Below are 12751 nucleotides of genomic sequence, written 5' to 3' on the forward strand. Positions count from 1 at the left end.
GTGTCCTGACTTTTGGGCCACCCTATATAACAATAACCCTATGTGTCCTGACTTTTGGGCCACCCTGTATAACAATAACCCTATGTGTTCTGAGTTTTGGGCCACCCTGTATAACAATAACCCTATGTGTCCTGACTTTTGGGCCACCCTATATAACAATAACCCTATGTGTCCTGACTTTTGGGCCACCCTGTATAACAATAACCCTATGTGTCCTAACTTTTGGGCCACTCTATATAACAATAACCCTGTGTGTCCTGACTTTTGGGCCACCCCATATAACAATAACCCTATGTGTCCTAACTTTTGGGCCACCCTGTATAACAATAACCCTGTGTCCTAACTTTTGGGCCACCCTATATAACAATAACCCTATGTGTCCTGACTTTTGGGCCACCCCATATAACAATAACCCTATGTGTCCTGACTTTTGGGCCACCCTGTATAACAATAACCCTGTGTCCTAACTTTTGGGGCACCCTATAAAACAATAACCCTATGTGTCCTAACTTTTGGGCCCCCCTGTATAACAATAACCCTATGTGTCCTGACTTTTGGGCCACCCTGTATAACAATAACCCTGTGTCCTAACTTTTGGGCCACCGTATATAACAATAACCCTATGTGTCCTGACTTTTGGGCCACCCCATATAACAATAACCCTATGTGTCCTAACTTTTGGGCCACCCTGTATAACAATAACCCTGTGCCCTAACTTTTGGGCCACCCTATATAACAATAACCCTATATGTCCTGACTTTGGGCCACCCCATATAACAATAACCCTATGTGTCCTGACTTTTGGGCCACCCTATATAACAATAACCCTGTGTCCTAACTTTTGGGCCACCCTATACTGTATAACAATAACCCTATGTGTCCTGACTTTTGGGCCACCCTATATAACAATAACCCTGTGTCCTGACTTTTGGGCCACCCTATATAACAATAACCCTATGTGTCCTGACTTTTGGGCCACCCTATACTGTATAACAATAACCCTGTGTGTCCTAACTTTTGGGCCACCCCATATAACAATAACCCTGTGTCCTAACTTTTGGGCCACCCTATACTGTATAACAATAGCCCTATGTGTCCTAACTTTTGGGCCACCCTGTATAACAATAACCCTGTGTCCTAACTTTTGGGCCACCCTATATAACAATAACCCTATGTGTCCTGACTTTTGGGCCACCCTATATAACAATAACCCTATGTGTCCTGACTTTTGGGCCACCCTATATAACAATAACCCTATGTGTCCTGACTTTTGGGCCATCCTGTATAACAATAACCCTATGTGTCCTAACTTTTGGGCCACCCTGTATCTCACCCTACCCCCTATTTTAGAGCGCTTCCTCCCAGCCCCAACCCACCCTGATTCGGCTCTTTATACCTCTTCCTCAACTTTCGATTTCATCACGAACTGTTTCTTATTGGCTCATTCGAAGTCGCGCTTTGCCATTGGCCGGTTCAAAATGTAATGCGATCGTGATGAGCATTGTATTAGGTCGGTTACTCGCTCTGCCACGGTTGTTGAACAGAGATGTAGCCACTGCCCTTAGGGGGCTTGGGACGGTAATGGCGTTGATAATGAAGGGAGAGCAAAGCTTCGTGTGAGGTGAGTTGTAATTTGTAGCATCATTAGCATAATCACCAGCCGTGCTCGATCCGCTGTCTGTTCTGCGCTATGTTCGTGACCCGGTCAATGCATAGATGAGTTGTTTTTTGTGAAAGCAGAAAAGTCCCCCCCCCTCCCACTTTCTCTTTCACAGCCGTGTAGTTAACCGTGGGTTTGCATCCATTCAGCTCTGTCCGTGACATTTACTACATGAGTTGTCGCGTGGATTTTTCTCCATGTTTAGAGTATTTGCCTGCTGCTAGATATTTCCACGCGATGATGATGACGATCAGCGACTTGGCTGAACTAATTTGGGATATCCAGGTCGCTTCTGAACAAGAGTTACAGAGCTTAGCGGCATTACCTGGTGACACAAATCGTAGTTAAACATCTCGCACGGGGACACTGATGCCTGGGTTCAAAGCCACCTTATTCCAGATATTTTTTTTGTTTAATTTTCTTTGGATGTCATTGACGCCATGGAGAAAATGTCACGTACGGTAAAATAAAATTGGTGACCGATTTCACACCAAAGGAAATGGAAGTTTTCTTTTTAGTGCAGAGTTCACTTAACATCAAAGCGCAATACAGCAAAACATTTCTCTCAAGAAAGAGTAACGCAAATGGTAAACAATATACAGTACATCGTCACCCTGATGGGCAATGTTAGTGCCTTAGGGGGAGAGGCGGGAGAAGGGGGACCAGAGCGGAGGGCCGGGTCCGACGTTTCGGCGCTACTGACGCTATGATTCTTGTAAACCACTACAATAGATGGCAGATGATTAATTACACTATCTAACACGATTTGTGTCCCTGGGTAGTGTTATTTTTTAATTGCTTATGCCTAAAAAGTATAGAAAATGGCTATTATTCCCCACAAACTTTGCTTTCCTTACCAGGACTTTATGTGAACGAAAAGACACAAAAATTCACCAGCTTTCCCATTGAAAATAGGTAAATTTTAAAATATCACTGTCCTCGTCACAAAAGCAAAGTTTGTGGGGAATAATATCCACTTTCTGCACGTTTGAGGCATAAGCAATTAGGAAATAACACTTAGTACTCAGTAACAATTATTTTGTTACACTTATTGTTCGAGCGAAGTTGACATCGTCCCGCTGATGTTAAGGGCCAGGGGATTGTTTACTCCTCATTGTTGTTGCAACATGGAGAGATTTTATCGCCAAGGTTGTCACCAAGTGAACGTTTGGCGCCAGAAACCACCAAAGTGAAAGTTGAACTTCCCCAAACACCGCAGTGCAGGGTTTGGGGGAAGCGAGTGAGAGACTGGGTGAATGGGTGAGCGATTAATTTCATTATTCAGTTAGCGAGTCAGAGAATGAGCAAGGGAACGAGTGAATGAGTAAATTATTAAGAGAATGCATGATGACGAGACTTGGTAAATTGGTGAATGATTACGAGCATGAACGAGTGAATGCTTAAGAGACCGAGTGAATAATCGAAGTAATGAATGAGCAAATCGGAGAATGAATGAGACACTGAGTGCATGGGTGAATGATTAAGATAATGAATGAATGTGCGAGTCAGAATGATTGAGACTGAGTGAAAGATTAAGAGATTAGTGACTGAGTGAATGATCAAGACAATGAGTGAGCGAGTTGGATAATGAGTAAGCGACCGAGTGCATGGGTGAATGATTAAGAGAATGAGTGGACGATTCAGAGATTGAGTGAATGAGTGCGGGTCCTGGTGAGTGAGTGGCTAAATGACCGAGTTAAACGGAGTGAGAGACTCCAGCGTCGTTCAGTATTGGACGACGCAAGCCTCACCCACACACTCCCAGGAATTGTTCTTTAAGGGAAGTTTTTTTTTTACCACGGGATGTTGAGGTCAATTCTATTTTTATTATTACACGCTCTTTATTAACTCACTCTGCTGTTGTTGTTGTCGTTGTTGTATCCTCAAATCTTGTCACTCAATTTTAACCCACTTCCCAATGTGGTATCGACTGCAAACTTGGTATACTCATGTCACACTGATGTCAATACTATATTCTATCATAAAAAAATAAAAAAAACATTTTTAAACATTATTTTTTATATGTTATGTTTCGGCTTGGGTCTCATTGTCCACAGTAAACTCACATTGGCTGTAAGTGAACACGGTCCCTTACGTTATGGCAAGCTTCGGGGCCACTTCCTGGAGTCGTGGAGTTCTGCCATTACGAGTACATTTCATAAAAGCGTGTTTAAAAAATGTTTTTTTGAAATATTGCTTATTAGAGGGAGATGTTACGCAAGAAAGCACTATGTATATTTAACTTCTTTCGCACCGTATGTTGCCAACCGTGCTACTCGGAGGTGCGGGGGAAGGAGAACAAACGAAACGTAAAAATCAGTTCTAAAGAAATTAGTTTTCTGTTTAGAAATAAAAGTGCAGAGCTCCATTGGCTTCCTAATATCGGAAGGAAGAGCGTTCCAGACGGTCACAGAAGCGCATCTGAAAGCGAGCGATGCAGTGACTGTTTTTGTGTGTGGCTGAGTGGGGTGTGTAGCGGTTAGCGAGCTGCCCTACGAAACCGGCAACCGTAGTTAAATTCCCGCTCACGGTCAACAGCAGTGACGATTTTCACCGAGATTGACTCAGCCTCAAATGAGTACCTGGTGAATATCGCCACTAAGGAGACAAAGGCGGCCGGGCGTGGTGCTGGCCACCCACCCCCTCGTGTGCCGTGTCGGCCTTCCTTGCCCTAACAGTCTGTAACGGCTATACGGGGGATCTTTGTCTTTTATGGCTGAGTGGACGTGTAGGTGAGTGTATGGGTGAGCGAGGGGGTGAGCGAGAGAGGAGATGAGTGAGTGGGTTAGTGAGGCAGTGAGGGAGAGCGCATGTGGCTGAGTGGTTGAGTAGGTGAGTGAGTGGATGAGTGAGTGGATGCATGAGTAGGTGGATGAGTGAGTGGGCAAGTGAGTTGGTGAGTAAGAGTAGGTGAGTGGGTGGGTGAGTGGTTGAGTAAGTTGGTGAGTGAGCGAATTATTGAGCAATCGGGTTAGTGAGTGGGTGGGCAAGTGAGTTAGATTAACACGTAGGCTGTCGCAACCAATATCCATAATGGAGGTTTTGTTTTCGATTAGATCGCGTAAATATAAATGTCCTTAAACCCGCCACCATCCGATTACAGCTAATTAGTTAGGTTTGTCACGTAAACAAAACATGGCAATTTGTTACTAGTTCCGCACACCACTATTTTGGAGAGTAAACCCACAACGTTTACAATTCGAGTACGACATTTTGCCGGTAATTGCAACCAGCCTCATCAGGCGGCAGCCAGATTTGTGGAGAAATCCTCCTGTTTAGATCTTAGAGGGATGAATGTGATGTCACGTGAGCCAATCAGGTGCCAGGAACAGTGGGGGGAGGGGGTTAATGTTTTTATATAAATGAGCAGGAACCTGCGGAACTTCCGTGAGGATTTTGTGAAGAGGAGCGGGGCGCGACTTAAAAACTCCACTCACATCATGTCCCCACTATTCTCCATCATCACTGCCCATCACTGTTCTCTACCCATTCCCATCACCCTGTACCCCCTCCACATTCCAGTTGCTTTCCCCATCAAACCAAAGCCACCCTTCCCATCAGCATGACCCCCATCCTTCCAGCAATCACCCTCTCCACCCCCACTTACATCACCAATCTCCACCATTCCATCCTCATCACCTTACCAACCCGAGTCCCATCATCACCATCAAGCTGGCCCATCACTGTAATTACGACCAGCATGGTAAAATGATGGTGAATATGTCGTCGCATTTTTAACGTATAATATATTATAAATGTAAATATTTTAGTATGTTTATTTTATGTACATTGTAACTTTACAGGCCAAAACTTCACGGTAGACAATGTTGTGTTTCACCATTTTGACTTGGCGTTTTCTTTGGCTCTTGGAGTCGAGAATGTTGATTTGAACATCTGTAAGAGCCCTTGCTCGATAAAATGCCACGTAGAGTTGGCCATGGGAGAAGTCTGGCTGTGGTAAGTAAATGCCAACCATGTCAAATGTCTGGCCTTGTGCCTTGTGGATTGCACTATGTAACATAATTTTTGTTCCTGGATACTAAGTGTGATTTGTCATTGCTTATGCCTAAAAAGTATAGAAAATGACTATTATTCCCCACAAACTTTGCTTTTGTAATTTTGAAATTTATCTATTTTAAATGAGAAAACGGGAGAATTTGTGTATTTTCGTTCACATAGAGTCAGAAAAAAACAACATGAATTTAAATTAACAAGTATTTATACTAAAGTAATACAAAAATGACTACAAAAGATTTGGAAGTAGTTTTTCGAGATTTACGATTATACTGTAAATCAAATTCACGAATCAGCCCCCAAATATAGTCTCCCATAATGTTCTCATTATACTGCCCTAGGTAGCTCGCCTTGCTTCTCCAAGTACGTTCCCATGTTCTCCTTGAATTTATCAAGATGAGCATCAAGGATATGGACTTTGAGGGACATCCTACTGCCCATTGTGCTGTAGTTCTTCACCAGTCTCAACCAGCTCCACATAGTTTTCGACCTTTTGATTGCCCAGGAAGCCACGAACCACGACAACAAAGCTGTTCCAAGCCGCTTTCTCCTTACTAGTGAGCTTCTTGGGGAATTCATTGCACTCCAGGATCTTCTTTATCTGTGGTCCGACAAAGACGCCGGCTTTGACCTTTGCCTCAGACAGCTTAGGGAAGAAGTCTTGAAGGTACTTGAAGGCTGCCGACTCCTTATCTACAGCTCTGACAAATTGTTTCATAAGGCCCAATTTAAATTTTGATTTAAAGCTTTCGTGACTGCAGTAATTCATATTCTTAGTTTTTTCGGTAAAGTCACGTTGAAGAGAAACAACAAAATAACAAAATATATATAAAACAATAAAAAATTCTCACGACGTTTCGACCATAACTCAAACGGTCATCATCAGGTGTGTCGGTTTGCATAAAGATGTGATTCCGGACATACAATACCCTGGTGTCTACAAACTAAGTTGCCTCTGTGGTAGTAGTTACATTGGAGAAACCAAACGCCATGTCTCGGACCGCATTCGTGAACATAAAGCAGACCTTAAACACGGTAGGACCAACACCTCGGCCGTAGCAGATCATTGTTCTAATTCAGTAGGCTCACATGCCATTGACTTTTCCAAGACGGAGGTTCTTTGTAAGCCATCTGGCTTCCATGAGAGATTCGTTCATGAGGCTATCCACATATACAAGCACAGAGACAATTTCAACCGACAAGATGGATTCTATCTTAGCAATCATTGGAAAGATTTGATAAATCATTTCAGTTCTTGATTGATTGTTCACGCTTACAGTGGCTTTCAGACAGCATACATTATAAAAAATTTCGTCTCCCCCCTCCTCTTTCAAAAAATAGATGGACTAGTCCTGGGCAAACTGCCAATCGCTGCGCGTGACGCCAACGTTTTTTTTATAAATAAATAAATAAATGTGCCGTTTTAAAAATAAATTTATGCAAACCGACACACCTGATGATGACCGTTTGAGTTATGGTCGAAACGTCGTGAGAATTTTTTATTGTTTTATATATATTTTGTTATTTTGTTGTTTCTCTTCAACGTGACTTTACCGAAAAAACTAAGAATAATAAGGCCCAATTTGTATGTGCAGTGGTGGCATCAGCACCTTCCGGGGGTCCACCAGTGGCTCCCACTTGACGTTGTTCCTCCCCACAGAGAACTCGGTCTGCTGTGGCCAGTCCCACCTGTGGTAGTGTGCCTTGGTGTACCTGCTGTCCAAAAGGCCAAGATAGCAGGGAAACTTGGTAAAACCGTCTTGGAGACCCATCAGGAATACCACCATTTTGAAGTCTCTGATGACCTCCCAGCCGTACTCATCATACTTAAAGGCATCCAGTAAGGTCTTGATGCTGTTGCAATCCTCTTTGAGGTGAACCGAGTGAGCCAAGGGAAGAGACGGATACTTGTTACCATTATGGAGCAGCATGGCTTTCAGACTCCTGGATGAGCTGTCAATGAAGAGGCGCCACTCATTCTGGTTACAGGCAATTCCGATTGCCTCAAACAGACTGGTCACATTGTGGAAGAAGCAGAGCCCATCTTGATTGGTGCAGAAGCTGCAAAAAGGTTGGTGACGCTTCCTCTGATCTGCGACTTGCACACTTTTATCCATAAAGTTCCACTGCTTGAGCCTAGACGTCAAAAGCTCGGCATTGGACTTGGTGAAACCAAGATCTCTGATCAAGTCGTTAAGGTCTTTTTGGTCATCTGGATCTACAACGTCTCGCTCGCTCTCTGACTTACTGCTCTCTTCTAAAGATGGCTGCTCTCCGGAGGAGTGGGTACGGGAAGCTCATAGCAGTGTGGCACTGGGGCATGGATGAAGGAAGGTCCGGATACGTGATAGCAGGTGCATTCTTGCCAGTCCGACGTTTGGAAGGGTCCACCATGCAGAAGTAGCAGTTGCTTGAGTTGTCAGTGGGTTCCCGCCAAATTCTTGGGATAGTTAACTTCATAGCTCTCTTTCTCCCCTCTGTACCATCCTACAAAAATACACTTATTTCACCCTTGACATTTTTCATATATGGTATTTTTTTCAATAACATTGAAAATAGTAAAACATTTTAAAATGTAAAACTTGAATTGAAAAATTTCAACAAATTTTATAACATTAAATTCCGAGCAACAATTGTCCATCTTACTTTCCGCAGTTTTTTCCATTGCTCGCATGTGAAATGAGGTGCCCAGAGTTTGTCTTGATCCCCGACAGGCATGCCAAAATATGCCTTGTAGGCCTCACACATCTTAGCAGATGCTTCCACAGAGTATTTTTTCGCTCTTGTCTTGATAAATTTGCCACAGACAGCAGAATGCGTCTGCCGGATGCTTGCAGCCTCTTGATGCCATCTCAGAAAATGCAGATATGTATCCACTTAGGCAGCTGGAACTAAACTGAACTGTTGGGCTTAAGGCCCCTGTATTGATGCTACTATTTACATTACTGGAAAGTTCTAGAATGTTCTAGAAGTTACTCCAAGTTTACTCAGCACTGAATCGATCTGAAATGTTCTGGAAAATAGGTAAATTACATAACATCACTGTCCAGGTCACAAAAGCAAAGTTTGTGGGCAATAATAGCCATTTTCTGTACTTTTGAGGCATAAGCAATGAGGAATTAACACGTACTACCCAGGAACAAAAAAATTATAAAAATTTGTTACAGTGTTGTCATCGAGTAAGCAAAGCGCAGGGGCAATTTGATTCTCTGTAAAGTGAGTGGCAAGCCTGTGTCACTCGGGGCAAGCTTTACTCATACTAGGTATTCATTTTAGGCTGAGTCGACCTCGGGGAGGCCCAGGACCGGTTTAGATACTCGTCAGTGGGGTTTGGTGTGAGGGGGAATCGAACTCGGGTCGCCGGGTGCGCTAACCGCTACACTACCGCTCCTGATACACATGCATTCATAAAACACATACAACAACAAGGTCACGGGGCAGACCCAAGTGCCACGGGTCGACTGACTAAGATGACTGAGATGACTGGCTGATGCACCACCTGTGCCCCCTACTGTGCCAACCTGCTGTGCTTGAGCCACCCGGCGCTCCGCTTGTTGTTGTGAGCGTCGCTCTTCCGCCCTCCGTTGTTGTTGGAGGGCGACTACCTCCAACTGCCCAGTAGCGTCCTTCACGAGCCTCCTCCACAGAGGCCGATCTTGACACCGCTGGTACCAGTCATCGGCAAGTCCACTCAGCTCCACGTCCTCCTGTACCACATCACTCCATCTCTTCTCTAGCCCGTGCCGCGCCCATTTAGCCCCCTCAATCCGGCCGAACAAAAGCTGTTTCGGCATGTGGTGGCTGGGCATGCGGGCTACATGACCCAGCCAATGCAGCCTTGCCTGCCGGAGGAGCTCACCGATGGGACCTTGCCCAGATCTTTCAAAGATTTGTGAGCTCCTCACACAATCCAGCCTGGTTAAACCCAGGATGGATCGTAGGCAGGCCAGCCTAAATGTTTCTAACCGGCGAAGATGTTCCATTAAGGGGGTCCACATTTCGCAAGCGTAGAGAAGGGAGGGAATGACCGTGGCCGAGAAGACCTGAAGCTTAGTACCGAGCGACAGACCAGGTAGCTTCCACACAGCGTTATGCAACCGATGAAAAGATATTGCCGCTCGACTGATTCGGAGTGAGACCTCTGCTGTTAAACTGGAGCCGGTCATAAGCACACTGCCTAGGTATGGGAAACTCTCCACTCTCTCCACAACTGCCCCATCACCGATTGGGAGTTGTGGGGGTGGAGTGTCTGATGGTACAAAATACCCAGGCAGGTGCTTAGTTTTGGTCGGGCTGATGGTAAGGCCCCATCTCTTAGTGGCACGCTCCAGTCTCAGCAGCAGCGTCTCCAACTCCTCCTCTGAATGAGCAGCTATTACCAAATCATCGGCATACATAACGTGGTTGAGCAATAGGGAGCCATCCCTTGACCGCACCCGGGCATAGATCAGCCTCCCATTATATCTGTACCATATGGAGATTTCCCCGGTACAAAAAACATACACGCGCACGCGTACATACACTCTCAAGACACTCAGCAGTGATGTTAGGGCTCATTACAGCTGGCGGAGGATGGCTCCGCCAAACCAAAGAGTTCTCAAGTTGTATAGAAACAAATTTTTTCCCACGGAATTTGTTATGTACACGTCGTAAGTTGGGCTTTGGTCCACTGAGTGTGTCGACTTACAGTGAGTTGGACCAATGAACGGGGCTCAGGTACAGAACACAGTCGTAAGACGGGGACTGGCCGTAAAGTGTTTATGACGGTGAGTTGCAAATAATACTGAATTTTCAGCACAGAATTATAAATTATTGCATGGATAGGGTGTCTTACCTTTTGCTTTATTATCGGAAGTTTGTACTACGTTTGCAGGTCATTTACACGCGAAGTAATGCTCAACAAACAGCCACACAGCCTGTGTGCGATGCTGCTGCGTAAAATGATGTTCATGAGTCCCTTCGCACACGCTGATTTATTGTAGTGCGTGACGTCTGCGCGACCAACCAGCCAACCAGATGGCAGAGTGTAACAGGAAATTACAATGGATATGTATTATTGGTTGTGTTATGCACAGTTAATCAACGTATGTACCGTACATCACGCATGCACATTATACAAGCATATGCTGTATGTGAATTTTGTATGCATATTCTGCCGTTTTTGGGTGCAAAAATCGCATAACCTGATCTTGGCTGGTCACAGTTAAAGCACCGTCGAAGTATAGGCATGCAGTCAAAATATTTGGCTTGACAATACGCTTCCAAGCAACACTAAGTCTGTAGCTATCAGAACAGTTTCATGTATTGTTATTTCTTACGAGTGGGTGAGTACGTGAGTGAGGGAGTGACTGGGTGAGTAAGTGGGTGAGTAGGTGAGTGGGTAAGCAGTGGATGAGTAGGTGAGTGTGTGGGTGAGTGAGTGAGTAATTGAGCTCCACCAAAATTAAGCACCTGCCTGGGTATTTTGTACCATTGGACACTCCACCCCCACAACTCCCAATTGGTGATGGGGCAGTTGTGGAGAGAGTGGAGAGTTTCCCATACCTGGGCATTGTGCTCATGACCGGCTCCGGTTTGACAGCAGAGGTCTCACTCTGAATCAGTTCAGCGGCATTATCTTTTCATAGGTTGCGTAACGCCGTATGGAAGCTACCTGGTCTGTCGCTCCGCATGAAGCTTCAGGTCTTCTCGGCCACGGTCATTCCCTGCCTTCTCTACGCTTGTGAAATGTGGACCCCCCCTAATGGAAGATCTTCGCCGGTTAGAAACATTTAGGCTGACCTGCCTACGATCCATCTTGGGTTTAACCAAGCTGGATTGTGTGAGGAGCTCACAAATCCTTGAAAGATCTGGACAGAGTCCCATCGGTGAGCTCCTCTGGCAGACAAGGCTGCGTTGGCTGGGTCATGTAACCCGCATGCCCAATCACCACATGCCTAAACAGCTTTTGTTCGGCTGGATAGAGGGGGCTAAATTGGCGCGGCATGGGCTAGAGAAGAGATGGAGTGATGTGGTGCAGGAGGATGTGGAGCTGAGTGGGCTTGCCGATGACTGGTACCAGCGGTGTCAAGATCGGCCTCTGTGGAGGAGGCTCGTGAAGGACGCTACTGGGCAGTTGGAGGCAGTCGCCCTCCAACAACAACGGAGGGCGGAGGAGCGACGCTCACAACCCATGAGCGGAGCGTCGGTTGGCTAAAGCACAGCAAGTTGGCACAGTAGGGGGCACAGGTGGTGCATCAGCAAGTCATCTAAGTCAGTCGACCCGTGGCACCTGGGTCTGCCCCGTGACGTGGCCTCAACGTACACATAGCTTGGCACAAGCGTCGTGGTGACGTCACCGCCACTTAGTGGCGAATGGCGGTTGTTGTTGAGTGGGTTAGTGGGTGAGTAGGTGAGAGGCTGAGTTGGTGAGTGAGTGACTAAATCAACCTTTACCCCACACCTACAGTGAGGGAAAAAAGTATTTGATCCCCTGCTGATTTTGTACGTTTGCCCACTGACAAAGAAATGATCAGTCTATAATTTTAATGGTAGGTTTATTTGAACAGTGGGAGACAGAACAAAAAAATCCAGAAAAACGCATGTCAAAAATGTTATAAATTGATTTGCATGTTAATGAGGGAAATAAGTATTTGACCCCCTCTCAATCAGAGAGATTTCTGGCTCCCCGGTGTCTTTTATACAGGTAACGAGCTGAGATTAGGAGCACACTCTTAAAGGGAGTGCTCCTAATCTCAGCTTGTTACCTGTATAAAAGGCACCTGTCCACAGAAGCAATCAATCAGTTTCCAAACTCTCCACTATGGCCAAGACCAAAGAGCTATCCAAGGATGTCAGGGACAAGATTGTAGACCTACACAAGGCTGGAATTGGCTACAAGACCATTGCCAAGCAGCTTGGTGAGAAAGTGACAACAGTTGGTGCGATTATTCGCAAATGGAAGAAACACAAAACAACTGTCACTCTCCCTCGGCCTGGGGCTCCATGCAAAATCTCACCTCGTAGAGTTGCAATGATCATGAGAACGGTGAGGAATCAGCCCAGAACTACACGGGAGGATCTTGTCAATGATTTCAA

The 12751-nt window shown here is 45.4% G+C and overlaps 1 protein-coding gene across 2 annotated transcripts in view; it reads left to right on the forward strand.

Moving 5' to 3' along the window:
* The first annotated feature begins 484 nt into the window (after nt 1–484).
* Nucleotides 485–12751, forward strand: part of LOC116955323 (uncharacterized) — a 30934-nt gene continuing 18667 nt past the window's right edge. Inside the window, exon 1 of one of the 2 annotated variants that reach the window (XM_076053100.1) lies at nt 485–1621. The gene's annotated coding sequence lies outside the window, so the exon portion shown is untranslated. The remainder of the gene's footprint in view (nt 1622–12751) is intronic. The other variant, XM_032976343.2, reaches the window with a different exon arrangement.

The sequence above is a fragment of the Petromyzon marinus genome, chromosome 59 (genome assembly GCF_048934315.1).
Source record: "Petromyzon marinus isolate PM22_M1 ecotype Great Lakes invasive population chromosome 59, UKy_Petmar_22M1.pri1.0, whole genome shotgun sequence".
In the NCBI taxonomy this organism is placed as follows: Eukaryota; Metazoa; Chordata; class Hyperoartia; order Petromyzontiformes; family Petromyzontidae; genus Petromyzon; species Petromyzon marinus.